A 15,768-nucleotide genomic window follows, 5' to 3' on the forward strand; every position below is an offset into this window, starting at 1 on the left:
ATAAATGTACCATATATTCTCGAGTATAAGCTGACCCAAACATAATCCAACCAGGACCCTCACCCGACTATAAGCCGAGGGGGGCTTTTTCAGTCTTAAAAAAAGGGCTGAAAAACTAGGCTTATTTATTTATTATTATTTATTATTTACAGCTTTTATATTCCGCCCTTCTCACCCCAAAGGGGACTCAGGGCGGATCACATTACACATATAGGCAAACATTCAATGCCTTTTAACATAGAACAAAGACATGACAAACATAGGCTCCGAGCGGGCCTCGAACTCATGACCTCCTGGTCAGAGTGATTCATTGCAGCTGGTTGCAGCTGGCTTGCTCTCCAGCCTGCGCCACAGCCCACAGCCCGGGCTGTATATATGTACTGTATATACTCGAGTATATACAGTACTTCCTTTTTCCTGAGAAAACAAAAGGAAATTTGGGTGAAAATATGGTACAAAATCAAGCAAAATGCTTTGCTTAACTTCGCTGTTGCATTAAACATATAATCAAACATTTAAGCAGTAGCAAAACAAAAACATTGAAAAGATAAATAATTTCAACGCATTGTTTGGCAGAGTGATATATGTAAATAAACACAGAGAATGATAAATGTGATTGCCAATACGTGTGCTGAATAATGATTTCACCCACCAGATGTATTTCATTCTCTTTGTTGGCTTTGGTGGCATAGCAGTTGCAAGTGGTGGCGTATCTATTCCAAGTAATATACAACCACTCAGGGTCGCATAGATCAAGAGTCCTGTTTTTAAACTAAACTAATACTTACTGCACAAACATATGTTAATTGCAACGATAAATGTGCTATGGAATGTGCTGCAGAGAGTAACCCTTTATCTGTTTTTTAAAATAAACTCGTCATAGATAAAATAGTGAAGAGTAGAGACATCACACTGGCAATGAAGGTCCGCATAGTGAAAGCAATGGTATTCCCCATAGTAAGCTATGGATGCGAAAGAGAGCTGGACCATAAGGAAGGCTGAGCGAAGGAAGAGAGACGCTGTAACACCCCAAGGCAGCGTGAGCACTGGAAACCAGACAGAGACCAATAATCATACAATATCTTTATTAAAACAATAATAAATCCAGGAATGAATAAGTGGAAAGGGTGAGCAGATGATAGTCCTTTGTGAAAAGGTATGAATTAGTCCAGTGAAATGAAGGGAAATGTCCAATATTATTGTCCGAAGTCCAGAAACCAAAACACGCTCAAAACTGTTGGGAAGTTCTTGAGCGGGGAAAACAAGAAAGCAAGGCTAAGTAACAAAGTCCAATGTCACTAGGAAGTCTTTGATATCAAGGCAGGAACGTGATGAAGCTGAGGCAAAACTTGGTTCAGGAACAAGGCAAGGAAGTAGACTTAAATTCGGGAGTTGCAGCTCGGCTTGACCGCCAGGAACAGGAAACTTGGCTTGGTAGAATCAGGAGCTAGAGTCGGTGAACTGTTCTCAGGAAATAGCTACGTTGATACCGCAAAGTGTTCACGGTGCAAGACACTTTTATGGAACTTAGATCTGATAACAAAGAAGGGAAGCCAAACTCCCCAAAGGTTCCCAAGGGAATCTTCTATCCATTATCCCCTCGGGATTACTCGGTTACTCCTTCGGAGGCCTTGTTTTTCTGATCTCTGGTGATGCAGAAACTCCCTTCTGTTGAAGGACACATTCTCTGGGGAACTCAGAACATCTGGTTCAACCATGGGAGTAATATTCCCAGTTTCGCTCCCAATTAAGGACTCATCCGAGCTATCAGCAGCCAGCAGCTGTAATTGGAAGGAGCTCTGCGGACTAGGTAAAAGTCAGAATAAGCTTCATCCTTTTACTGCCATTTACTTTCCGGGCCCAATTCAAGGTGCAGGTTATCACCTACAAAGCGCTAAACGGTTTGGGACCCACCTACCTTAGAGACCGCATCTCCCTCTATGAATCCACACGTTCTCTTCGCTCGTCGGGAAAGGCCCTTCTCTTGCTCCCACCACCCTCACAGTCACGGTTGGTGGGGACGAGAGAGAGAGAGGGCCTTCTCCGTCGTGGCCCCCATCCCGGCTTTGGAACTCGCTCCCTAGAGAGATCAGGCAGGCCCCTACCCTCCTCTCCTTCCGGAAGAGCTTAAAAACCTGGCTGTTCCAAAAGGCCTTCGATGTTTAGTTGTTGCTGGATTGATCTATCTGTCCATTCCATAATAGTCCCATTGTTGTTGTCTTGCCATTTTATACCACACTTTATTGTCCAACTGTAAAATTTCCTTTTCCCATTTCGTAACACTCTGCATTTCGCCTGGGATCTACGAATTAGTCTCCTGTTTTTAACACTGTATCCTGCTTGTTGATTTTAATGATTGTTTTTATTGATGTTGGTGTTTTTTACTGGGATAATTGTTTTATTGCTTTGTTACTGTTATTTGTTTGTTTTATCGGGCCAGGCCCCATGTAAGTCGCCCCGAGTCCCTTCGGGGAGATGGGGCGGGGTATAAAAATAAAGTTATTATTATTATTATTATTATTATTATTATTATTATTATTATTATTATTATTATCCTGGTCAAAATTCATTTCTGAATCAGGTTCAGAAGCCAAAGGTGGCTGGGGTATGACAGACGCTTTTGAACTGAGGTGCTGGAGGAAAACCCTGAGAGTGCCTTGGACCGTGAGAAGATCCAACCAGTCCATCCTCCAGGAAATAATGCCCGGCTGCTCACTGGAGGGAAGGATATTAGAGGCAAAGCGGAAGTATTTTGGCCACATCATGAGAAGACAGGAAAGCTTGGAAAAGAGAATGAAAATGTAATTTAAGTAATTTAAGCCCTGTACTTGCAGACAAAACTGTGATAATTCACATATAAGTTTGCCATCTTTATAAAAACTGGGCCAGAAGGTCGGCTAGAATTGCAAGACATGGGACTGTTTTGTAAAAGCACCCTTTGTTCCAAGCGAAAGCAAAGCCTGCCTTAGCTTGAGTGAAAGTCTCCTGGACCTTGGTGTGAACCTGCTGTGATTCATAAACTACTGCTGCTGTCAGGTCAAACTATTTCACTCAGGAATATGTTCTGAAGCAAAGCTGAGTGAAAATGCATTTCCTCAAACTGGAGGAACACAAAGGCTCCACATCTTGATAAATCTTGGTCTTTGGCAACTAGAAGTATTCAGCCACATCACACATACCAGGTCATGTCGTGCCCACTGTGCTTGTTTCATGCCAGGACCCTTCTTTGTTCACTGCTTTGTCAACTAAATAAATAAATGTGAGAGCAGAAAGCCTCAACTATGGCCCCAAGTTCCTGGGAGAGGTGCCGGGCCATTTGGGTTCACATAGCTGAAGACAAAGTCGTCATATTCCATTTAGTTGTCTATTCACCATGGGAACATAAAAGGACCAAGTATATTGAAGTATATTTGAATATAGCCAGCCCTCTATATCCATGGATTCGGCATTCATGGATTCAACCATCCATGGCTTGAGAACATTAAATCCCCACCCACCACCCGCCCCAAAACCCTCTTGATTTCACTACTTTGTATTTTGTTGTTACAGTAGAGTCTCACTTATCCAACATAAACAGGCCGGCAGAATGTTGGATAAGTGAATATGTTGGATAATAAGGAGAGATTAAGAAAAAGCCTATTAAACATCAAAATAGGTTATGATTTTACAAATTAAACACCAAAACATCATGTTATACAACAAATTTGACAGAAAAAATAGTTCAATACTCAGTAATGCTATGTAGTAATTACTGTATTTATGAATTTAGCACCAAAATATCATGATGTATTGAAAACATTGACTACAAAAATGTGTTGGATAATCCAGAACGTTGGATAAGTGAGACTCTACTGTATTTATTTGTTCAGTCGTTTCCGACTCTTCGTGACCCTATGGACCAGTCCATGCCAGAGCTCCCTGTCAGCTGTCACCGCCCCCAGTTCCTTCAAGGCCGAGCCAGTCCCTTCAAGGATCCTGTCCATCCATCTCGCCCTTAGTCGGCCTCTCTTCCTTTTCCCTTCCATTTCCCCCAGCATCGTGATCTTTTCCAAGCTTTCCTGTCTCCTCATGATGTGGTCAAAATACTTCAGCTTTGCCTCTCATATCCTTCCTTCCAGTGAGCAGCCACTGGGCATTATTTCCTGGAGGATGGACTGGTTGGATCTTCTTGTGGTCCAAGGCACTCTCAGCATTTTCTCCAGCACCAGAGTTCTGCCAACGATGAACAAGTTTTCTGACGCTGTTGCAGAAGAAGTCGACACTCTGTTTCTGCAACCAGCGTCTCACAGGACCCATCGTGCACAGATCTTCCGATACCCAAGCAAAGCAATAATGAGACCCACACGTTCTTGTGAAATGCCAATGATGCTTGAAATTTCTCTCTGAGTGATACGACGATTGTCCTGAATCAATCTATCTGTCAACCTTTTACTTGTGAAACTCGGTGGTTGCTGTCACAGGACGTCCAACTCGTTCGTCACGCAAGTCAGATGTTCCCACCTCAACATCTTTAAACTTACTCACCCAACGACACACAGGACTCACATCAACACAATCTCCATAAACAGCTTGCATTCTCTGGTGAATCTCCTTTGGGGTGACACCTTCTGCTGTCAAGAATTCAATGACTGCACGTTGCTTAAGTCGCATTGACCGACCGTCTGCACAGGGCTCCATACTTCGCACTTTAACAACACAACCGTTCAATGCCAAGGCTTCCCGCCAAATGGAACTGTAGAGGAGAGTCTACTGAACAAGGCAGTACCTGTCAGATACCAGGACTGCCATTTGTTGAGGAGTTATGAAGGTGGAGGCATTACTTTTCATTCAACCCTCGTATCTGGAGGTGCCCAGAATTCCCACTCCTGAGATAGATACTAATTTCTAATCATTAGATTTTAATAGCTAGCTCATTTATTGTCTAACCTAATTTTTCCAGGATCCCATCCATGTCAGCTGATCTTTTCATTACCTGTAGACAGATGTCAGAAATTGATCCTTGCGCTTTCTGCATCCGTGCTGTGCATCTACCACTGGCCTTTTGCCCTGTCCCAAACCATTGCCGTTTTTTTTCTTAATATTTTTAGCAATGATGCAGGAATTCCTTTACTCACTAAGGTCATTATCGACGGCAACTTATTTACTTTTCCCTGCAGTGGATAATTGACCCGTCTAATTTATGCTTTATATAAATTTCACGCTCACAGTAATTAGATTCGACACCCTCTGAAATCGCAGAAATTGAGAGAATTTGTATAATTTCTTGTTTTGCATAATTTTCAATTTACAGGGGAGGCCAAAGAGCTGGTTATGACTCTGTGGTCCTGCTGCCTGATTTGGTTAGGAATCCCACTGGGCTCAGAGATGTCTTCAGCAAACACAACATTCTTGCTCAGCTATAAATATAAATATATCAGTTCAGGATTGCAGTTGAAGCCTAAGAAAACAACCCTCTTCTTCTTGGTACCTAACCTGAGCCTTTGCCTCTCCCCATAGTTTCTTTACATAAGCAAAATAATAATAGCCAAATTTGGGTTGCTGTAGTTTTCCAGGCCATGTTCTAGAAGCATTCTCTCATGACGTTTCGCCCACATCGATGGCAGGCATCCTCAGAGGTTGTGAGATTTTTTTTGGAAACTAGGCAAGTGAGGTTTATATATCTGTGGAATAATGTCCAGGATGGGAGACAGAACTCTTGTCTGTTGGAGGCAAGTGTGAATGTTGCAACTGGCCAGCTTGATTAGCATTGAATAGCCTTGCAGCTTCAAAGCCTGGCTGCTTTCTGCCTGGGGGAATCCTGCAGGGGTCTAGCACAAGGGTCCCCAAACTTTTTAAACAGGGGGCCAGTTCACGATCCTTCGGACTGTTGGTGGGCCGGACTATAGTTGGCCACTGAGCAATAATAATAATAATTATTAATAATAATAACAATAATAATAATAATAAAGAGGGTTGGAAGAGACCCTTTGGGCCATTGAGTCCAATCCCCTTCTGCCTTTGTGCACTGAAAGCACAAGCAAAGCATCCCTGACAGATGGCCACCCAGCCTCAATGTTAATAATAATAATAATAATAATAATAATAATAATAATAATAATAATAATAATAATAAAATGTGCCGTGCCAAAAGATCTCAGCCGGCATTTGGAAACAATATACATTGACAAAATTATGACCTGCCAACTGCAAAAGGCCACCTGACTGGGATCTGCAAAAGGCCAACCGACTGGGATCTGCACGCATCATCTAAAAATACATCACACAGCCCTAGACACTTGGGAAGTGTTCGACTTGTGATTTTGTGAAACGAAATCCAGCAGATCTATCATGTTTGCTGTGTCATACTTATAATAAAAAAGAGGGTTGGTAGAGACCCTTAGTCCAACCCCCTTCTGCTTCTGCGCACCAAAAGCACAAGCAAAGCATCCCTGACAGATGTCCACCCAGGCTCAATGTTAATAATAATAATAATAATAATAATAATAATAATAATAATAATAATGGTTGTAAGAGAAGAAGAGACCCCTTGGATTATTTAGCCCAACCCCCTTCTGCCCTTGTGCCATGGGGGCCGGATAAATGGCTTGATGGGCAGCATCCGGCCCTCGGGCCTTAGTTTGGGGACCCCTGGTCTAGCATATACCATGCACGGTGGACTACTAGGGACCACCAAACGTAGCATATAAACATGAATCAGACAACATGAAAGGCACTGCAGACTAACTCAACCAGAGAAGTCAGCCATAGCCAAGCACCTGATGAACCAACCTAGACATAGTATATTACAGTAGAGTCTCACTTATCCAAGCCTCGCTTATCCAAGTTTCTGAATTATCCAAGCCATTTTTTCAGTCAATGTTTTCAATATATCATGATATTTTGGTGCTAAATTCGTAAATACAGTAATTACAACATAACATTACTGCGTACTGAACTACTTTTTCTGTCAAATTTGTTGTATAACATGATGTTTTGGTGCTTAATTTGTAAAATCATAACCTAATTTGATGTTTAATAGGCTTTTCCTTAATCCCTCCTTATTATCCAATATATTCGCTTATCCAAGCTTCTGCCGGCCCGTTTAGCTTGCATAAGTGAGACTCTACTGTATTTTTATTAACAGTTACAATACTACAATGAGATGAGTCAAATTCTCTAAAGTGTCACTTCTTTTACTTAAAGTAGTTAGAACTTCTTTCTCTGCTATTTTTAAACTGCAGTAACCCCTGTGATATACAATCACAGATTCTCTGTTCCTTACCAGGACACAGACTACATTAAATAAGTCACCAAACTTATTTTAAACCGACTTAAAATGAACAATTGAGTCTCCTTGATCCCCTCAACCTAGGATCAATCTTCCCTGTGCCTCATCAGAGCACAGACTGACCTCCTTTTATCTTTCTCTCTTTTCCCTACTCTTCTATACCTTGGTTGTTCTCATTCTTTCGATGTAGTATAAAAAATTTAATAAAATTCTTTTAAAAAATAGGCTTTTCCTTAATCCCTCCTTATTATCCAAGATATTCGCTTATCCAAGGTTCTGCAGGCCCGTTTAGCTTGGATAAGTGAGACTATACTGTATTTGAGAACACAAAAAAGCAGGACCAGCCTGAGAACCACCATGTCAGACTACACAGGGGAGCCACTGAAATCCACAAGCATGTGGACAATTTCAACAGAAACCATGAAAATGAACAAAATCTGACTGCCAGTATTTAAAAAAACTCTAAAACTAGTAAGTAGTAGTAAGTAAGTAAAAGTTTATTTGTATACCGCCCTCTCTCCCGAAAGGGACTCAGGACGGTTTCCAATATAAAATCAGCATAAAAACACTGTACAATAAAACACTAAAAACACTATAAAACGCTATAAGAATTTTAAAAACAAACAAAAAACAAAATAAAAACATGACAATTGACTAAAACAATCACATAAACAGAAGCAATATAATCACTCAAATAACATATAAACCAGAGAAGGAAAAAAAATCAGGACAGTAAATAAAGAACAACACTCATAAAACAGGGAAATTCCTGTTAAGGAAACAATCAGGGTCGGTTTACACCTCCCAACAAAGGATTCCCCCAGGCAGGACGCAGCCAGGCTTTGAAGCTGCAAGACTATTCAATGCTAATCAAGCTGGCCAGTTGTAACATTCACACTTGCCTCAGGCAGACACCTATATATCTATGGAATGATATCTCCCACCCTGGATGTAATTCCATAGATATATAGACCCCACACCCCTGTTTCCAACAGACCTCACAACCTCTGAGGATGCCTGCCATAGATGTGGGTGAAACATCAGGAGAGAATGCTTCATGGCCATACAACCCAGAAGACTCACAGCAACCCAGTGATTCCGGCCATGAAAGTCTTCAACAACACAGTCAAATGTGATTGTGTTACTTGTACATGTTTATATTCAGTCATGTCTTTATTAATCCTCCCTTCTTCCACCCGCAGTGTCCATTCAGCCAATATGAGCTTTGTGTGGGATGGCAGTCATGCATCTTATGTGTGGCATGAGGGTATTAAAGCACAAAAGGAAAAAATAAATGAGCTTCATGGGATATGTGAGCCACCCATTTGTTGTGACAATACGATTTACAAGAGTACACTTTTATTGAAATCAGTGATGCTTCTTTCTAAAGCATTTTTGATGTAAATATGAAAAGGGGATTACCAAAATGATACTGTGCTGCAGACACAAATGGGCTTCCAGCCAGCGGGAGATAGGATTTAGTGTTTGCTTATTTTCTTATGTGATGCTATGCTGTTGAACTGAAGCAGATGCCCCCGTGCAATTTGTAGGAATTTTAGATGTTGCGGCAAATAAGTTTAATTTTGTTTAAAAAAATAACAGCCCTCCTAAATAAACAGTAAAAAAGTGTGTGTGTGGGGGGAGAGGAACAGGAGAGGATATACGGGGGTTGAATGAAAAGTAAATTATGGAATAAGAAGCTAAAATTTACATATGCGGCCGAACTGAGGGAAAACTGGTATAAAGTCTTCTTCAGGTGGTATATCACTCCAGAAAGATTGGCAAAATTCGCCAACGGGAAAGGTGATGGAAAATGTTGGAAATGTGGGAAACACAAGGGAGATTTCATGCACATGTGGTGGGGATGTAAGAAAGTTAAAAAACATTGGAAAGAAATGGAGAAGATATTAGGGATAAAATTCGAAATAAAACCAGAGTATTTTTTTACTGGGAATTACGGATTTTCAGATGGACTCTAACACCGATAAGCTCTTCATGTACATGACTACGGCAGCCAGGATATGTCTAGCGAAATTGTGGAAGACCCAAGAAATCCCTTCTCGGGAGAACTGGATATTGAGATTATTAGAAATCAGAAACATGGACCTACTAACATATGTAACAACACAGAACAGGTCGGCAAAACAAAAGACGGACTGGGGAAACGTAAAAGTATATCTAACAAAAGAAAACATTGAACTTTTGTGAAATGTGTTTCAAAAATAATACTAGGCTCAAAGGGGCATTTATTGGGGGAATTGCCCAGAAAAGAAGGAAAAATATATTGTCATGCAGAGAATCTGGAAGGATTGTATACACAGGGGTATACAGGGGTGGATTATTTTTTAATCTTCTCTCAGAAAGTATTCATATATCTGAGAAAGATACACAGTAGAGTCTCACTTATCCAAGCCTCGCTAATCCAAGCCTCTGGATAATCCAAGCCATTTTTGTAGTCAATGTTTTCAATATATCGGGATATTTTGGTGCTAAATTTGTAAATACAGTAATTACAACATAACATTGAACATAACATAGTATTGAACTACTTTTTCTGTCAAATTTGTTGTAAAACATGATGTTTTGGTGCTTAATTTGTAAAATCATAACCTAATTTGATGTTTAATAGGCTTTTCCTTAATCCCTCCTTATTATCCAAGATATTCGCTTATCTAAGCTTCTGCTGGCCCATTTAGCTTGGATAAGTGAGACTCTACTGTATATGTATATACATATATTCTCTATATTTATTCAATGTTTTTTTTCTTTTATGTATATCCAAAACTATAAATAAAAATTTTTAAAAAAGAAAAAAAAAGAAAAGTAATGCCTCCACCTTCGTAACTCCTCAACAGATGGCAGTCCTGGTCTGCAGCAGGTCCTGGCTTGTTCAGTAGACTCTCCTCTACAGTTCCATTCGGCAAGAAGCCTTAGCATTGAACGGTTGTGTTGTTAAAGTGCGAAGTGTGGAACCCTGCGCAGACGGTCGGTCAATGCAACTTAAGCAACATGCTTCTCTTCTCTGCGAAGCACCCAGGAACGCCTTCCTTCTTACCGGGAAGGCGTTCCTGGGCGCTTTGCAGAGGAGAGAAGCCATAGGACCGGTCCTAGTTGGCCTGGAGGTTGAACCGCCTCTGTGTGTAGGTTTTCTGTAAACTGTGTGACTCAATTGTTGATTGGGTTTACAGATGACTAGCTTAGTTTCCAACAGACCTCACAATGTGTTGTTGAAGGCTTTCATGGCCGGGATCACAGGGTTGTTGTATGTCTTTTGGGCTGTGTGGCCATGTTCCAGAAGTATTCTCTCCTGACGTTTTGCCCACATCTATGGCAGGCATCCTCAGAGGTTGTGAGGAACATGGCCACACAGCCCGAAAGACATACAACAACCCTCAGACCTCACAATCTCTGAGGATGCCTGCCATAGATGTGGGTGAAACGTCTGGAGAGAATGCTTCTGGAACATGGCCACACAGCCCGAAAGACATACAACAACCCTCAGACCTCACAATCTCTGAGGATGCCTGCCATAGATGTGGGTGAAACGTCTGGAGAGAATGCTTCTGGAACATGGCCACACAGCCCGAAAGACATACAACAACCCTCAGACCTCACAATCTCTGAGGATGCCTGCCATAGATGTGGGTGAAACGTCTGGAGAGAATGCTTCTGGAACATGGCCACACAGCCTGGAAAACTCACAGCAACCCATTGTCCATGTGAATGTTGGTGCGTCCTGTGAACAGTTTGTACTTGTGATTGAATATGTTGTGAGAAAGGAAAGAGTTGTATTTCTTCACATTTCTGTCGTTTTTCAAGCTCTGGGGTGTTTGAGGAGAGTTTCCTGTCCCTGCAATGCTTTTCAGTATTGAAAATATTCAGATGAACAACGGAAATGGAACATTCATCAAAGAAAACCCCATGGTTAATTGTCGTACAGTAAATGCTGGGGATTTGGTCAAAGTACTGACCATTCCACTTCACAGCAAGGCATCCAGCATCCCATCGCTTTATTATTTTCAAATTGGATTAATTTATGCAAATTAAACAGATGTTTATAGATTTACTATGATTGTGTATTTCGTATCGGATCACTAGGTGGGGACAGAGAACCATACACTGCGTGGAATACAAATGTAATGCATTTCATTCAGTTATTGGCTGGCTCTAGGTCTGGATACAGGTTCAGTTACTATGCTGCAGAGCTCATGAATTGTAGCATGTTAGAACTCCTTAAGAATGCTGATGGCATAAGAGAGGAGGAAACGCTCCTCTCTCTCTCTCTCTCTCTCTCTCTTAATTTGCAAGATAAATCATGCCTTTCATTATAGGACATTGGGGCACTTGGTTTTTGTTGGCCTTGGAGAACGTTTTGAACATTTTTGAGACTGGTTTTTACATTTGTGCTCATGTACAGATTTGAAAATTGCAGTAGTTGCCTTGTTGCATGGAAAGTTAAGAAGTAACACCAAGGGATTGGGCTGATTTAAATCAGTCCGTCTGACCTTTTGTGCCGTGTACGTCTAGCCACGAAAAGGGATGTTTTGCATAATATGCAGAAAATAATAATAATAATATATTGTACTAGCTGTGCCCGGACACGCGTTGCTGTGGTAAAGTGGTGGTGGTATTGGTTAAAAATCATTGTGTAATTTTTATTTGACGTTATTTGTATTTTTTAATTAATTTTATTGTAAGTTATCTTTTTATTTATTATACTTTATTAGTTTCTTGTATTATTTTTAGTTATTTTCTGTTATTATAGTATTTTATTGTATTACTCTTTTAGTGTTTTTAATTATTTTTAGTGTTTTTTATGATTTTTTATTGGGTTGCTAGGAGACCAAGTGGGACGAGCTTAGCCTTCTAGCTGGCAGCAATTGGATAAAAGCAATTATTCCTCTCCCTCTAAGTAGGACTTTATTTTTCTTTTCTTTTTGTTGTATCAACCTAGAGGCGTGGATGATGGGTTGTGTTGTCAAATTTCGAGGTTGGGGGGCCTGTAGTTTTGTTGTTTTGTCGGTCGCCGTGATGCCATCACTCTTTTATATATATAGATATACATATAATATTGATAATAATATTATGATGTAATATGTAATGATAATAATAATAATAATACACTATTATAATTGTATATTTATATTACATGCACTACCCTGTTTCCCCTAAAATAAGACATCCGCAGAAAATAAGAGCTATTAGAGGTTTTGCTGAATTGCTAAATATAAGGCCTCCCCCGAAAGTAAGACCTAGCAAAGTTTTTGTTTGGAAGCATGTCCGCCAAACAGAACACCAGAGCATGCAGGATCGGTAAATGTACATACCATAGAGTGTTGTACATGGAAATATTGGTAGTAACAAGAAATTCTTGATAGGATTCACAGTTTATCTGGTTATGCTGGTTTATGATGACAACTATTGTACAGTATATAATAAATGTTCATTGTTTTGTTCAACAATAAATGTAAATTCTTCTTCATGGAAAAATAAGACATCCCCTGAAAATAAGACCTAGAGCATCTTTGGGAGCAGAAATTAATATAAGACACTGTCTTATTTTCGGGGAAACACGGTAGTACTAATATTGCAATATAGTCGTATAGTACAATATAATAATATATAATGCCTATATAGTGCTTATATTATGCTATACTAATAATATAATATACTAGCTGTGCCCAGCCACGCGTGGCTGTGGCGAAGTATGATGGTATGAGAAATAAAGTATTGAGGAATTGGTGGTAGTTAAGGTCAAGGGTAAAGGTTTTCTCCTGACATTAAGTCCAGTTGTGTCCAACCGCACACTGAAGTGGATTATATGGCAGTGTGGACTCAAGATAATCCAGTTCAAAGCAGATAATATAAGATTATAAATGGGTTATATAGCTGTGTGGAAGGGCCTTGAGTCTACACTGCCATATAATCCAGTTCAAATCTCATAATCTGTATTTTATAGACAGTGGGAAAGAGGCCTAAGTGAGGCCTAACTCTGCCTGTCCCCTGGGCTGAGTGGGTTGCTAGGAGACCAAGTGGACGGAGCTTAGCCTTCTAACTGGCAGCAATTGGATAAAAACAATTATTCCTCTCCCTCTAATTAGGATTTTCTTTTTATTTTCTTTTTGTTGTATGAACGTAGAGGCATGGGTGAGGGGTGGTGCTACCAAGTTTAGTGTTTCTGGAATGTGTAGTTTTGTTGTTTTGTCCTAGGCCGAAATGTCATTACCCTTTTATATATATAGACTAGCTGTGCCCAGCCACGCGTTGCTGTGGCAATGTGGTGGTGGTATTGGTTAAAAATTGTTGTGTAATTTTTATTTGACGTTATTTGCATTTTTTTATTAATTTGATTGTAAGTTATATTTTTATTTATTATATTTTATTATTTTCTTGTATTATTTTTAGTTATTTTTCTGTTATTATAGTATTTTATTGTATTAATTTTTTCGTGTTTTTTATTACTTTTTTTTGGGTTGCTAGGAGACCAAGTTGGAGGAGCTTAGCCTTCTAACTGGCAGCAATTGGATAAAAGCAATTATTCCTCTCTCTCTAATTAGGACTTTATTTTTCTTTTCTTTTTGTTGTATCAACCTAGAGGCGTGGATGATGGGTTGTGTTGTCAAATTTCAAGGTTGGGGGGCCTGTAATTTTGTTGTTTTGTGGGTTGCCGTGATGCCATCACTCTTTTATATATATAGATTGTTATAGTGACATAAGAGACATGGTGGTCTCTAGATGACTCATGTGGTCTCTTCCAATTCTGGAATTCTAGGATTCTACAATTATATGATTCTTGTGAGATTTGGAGTATTCTAGTGTAACCCGTTTACTTCTGTCTCTAGTTTCTCAAATACAGTGGAGCACAAGTAGTCTAACAAAGGACCCGAGCACCTCGCCAACCCACCCCAATGATTTCCTACGAGCACTTGGAAGAAATGCGCTTTCAGCATAATCAGTCCTAAACCCCCTTATCTGGGAGTGAGCCCCAGTGAACTCAGCAGGATCTATTTCTGAATCGACATATTTAAGAAAGTGCTTCTTAGAGTCCTTTTTTTAGCATCATCAATCAATATATATAAAGATCCGATCCCCACAGCTCATTTCCATCTGCTGGCGACAAAATCATGAAACAGGCTTTTTATTTTAACTCCTTCAAAGTCAAAGGGATTTATCTCAGAGGAAATCTTATTTAGGATAAGAGATTTAATAGGGGAAATATCAGTATTTCCCTTTCAACGCTCCCATCCCTTCCCTAAAGTGAAGTTTTTGAAGCCTGGGGTAAATCATATTTCTGGAACCCTCTTTTCTAACACACACACACACACACAGTCCAATTGCTAACATAACAAAGTCAAACACATGAAATATTTTCATAGTAAGCATATGATAATATAATACTAATAATAAGTAAGTGTATGAAAATATAATACAGTAGAGTCTCACTTATCCAACATAAACGGGCCGGCAGAATGTTGGATAAGCGAATATGTTGGATAATGAGGCATTAAGGAAAAGGCTATTAAACATCAAATTAGGTTATGATTTTAAAAATTAAGCACCAAAACATCATGTTATACAACAAATTTGATAGAAAAAGTAGTTCAATGTGCAGTAATGTTATGTTGTAATTACTGTATTTATGAATTTAGCACCAAAATATCATGATATATTGAAAACATTGACTACAAAAATGCGTTGGATAATCCAGAACATTGGATAAGTGAGTGTTGGATAAGTGAGACTCTACTGTACTAATAATAATACTATTTATTTATTTATTTGCTACATTTATATGCCGCCCTTCTCACCCCGAAGAGGACTCAGAGCGGCTTACAAATTAAATTTACATACAATATTATATTATTAGCATAGTACAACACTGGTAATAAATTACTATATTGTACTGTATCAATATATTGTAATATTATTAGTAATATTACATGTAAAATATAATATATAATTAATCTTATTATATTGTATTATTAGTATTATATTGTATTACAATATAATATTATCAATATTTCGGCAGGCTTTTGAGTTCTGTTGCTGATGTTTTAAAAGGTGCTTTTAGGATGTTTTAAAGATTTTTTTTTTTAAAATGATGTTTTTAAAATGTTTTTAAATTGTTGATTTTAGCCGGTTCTTGTAAGCCGCTCCGAGCCCTAGGGGAGTGGCGGCATATAAGTTTGAAAAATAAATAAATAAAATAAAAATATTATATGTATATACAATATGTTATAATTATTATACACAGTAGAGTCTCACTTATCCAACACTCGCTTATCCAACATTCTGGATTATCCAATGCATTTTTGTAGTCAATGTTTTCAGTATATCGTGATATTTTGGTGCTAAATTCGTAAATTCAGTAATTACTACATAGCATTACTACGTATTGAACTACTTTTTCTGCCAAATTTGTTGTCTAACATGATGTTTTGGTGCTTAATTTGTAAAATCATAACGTAATTTGATGTTTAATAGGCTTTTCCTTAATGCTT

The 15,768-nt window shown here is 39.1% G+C and overlaps 1 protein-coding gene across 2 annotated transcripts in view; it reads left to right on the top strand.

Annotated features, from left to right (window-relative positions):
- agbl1 (AGBL carboxypeptidase 1) overlaps positions 1-15,768 on the top strand; it is a 581,450-nt gene that overhangs the window by 181,684 nt on the left and 383,998 nt on the right. The window lies entirely within an intron of this gene.

This window comes from Anolis carolinensis, unplaced genomic scaffold, assembly GCF_035594765.1.
Source record: "Anolis carolinensis isolate JA03-04 unplaced genomic scaffold, rAnoCar3.1.pri scaffold_11, whole genome shotgun sequence".
Taxonomy (NCBI): Eukaryota; Metazoa; Chordata; class Lepidosauria; order Squamata; family Dactyloidae; genus Anolis; species Anolis carolinensis.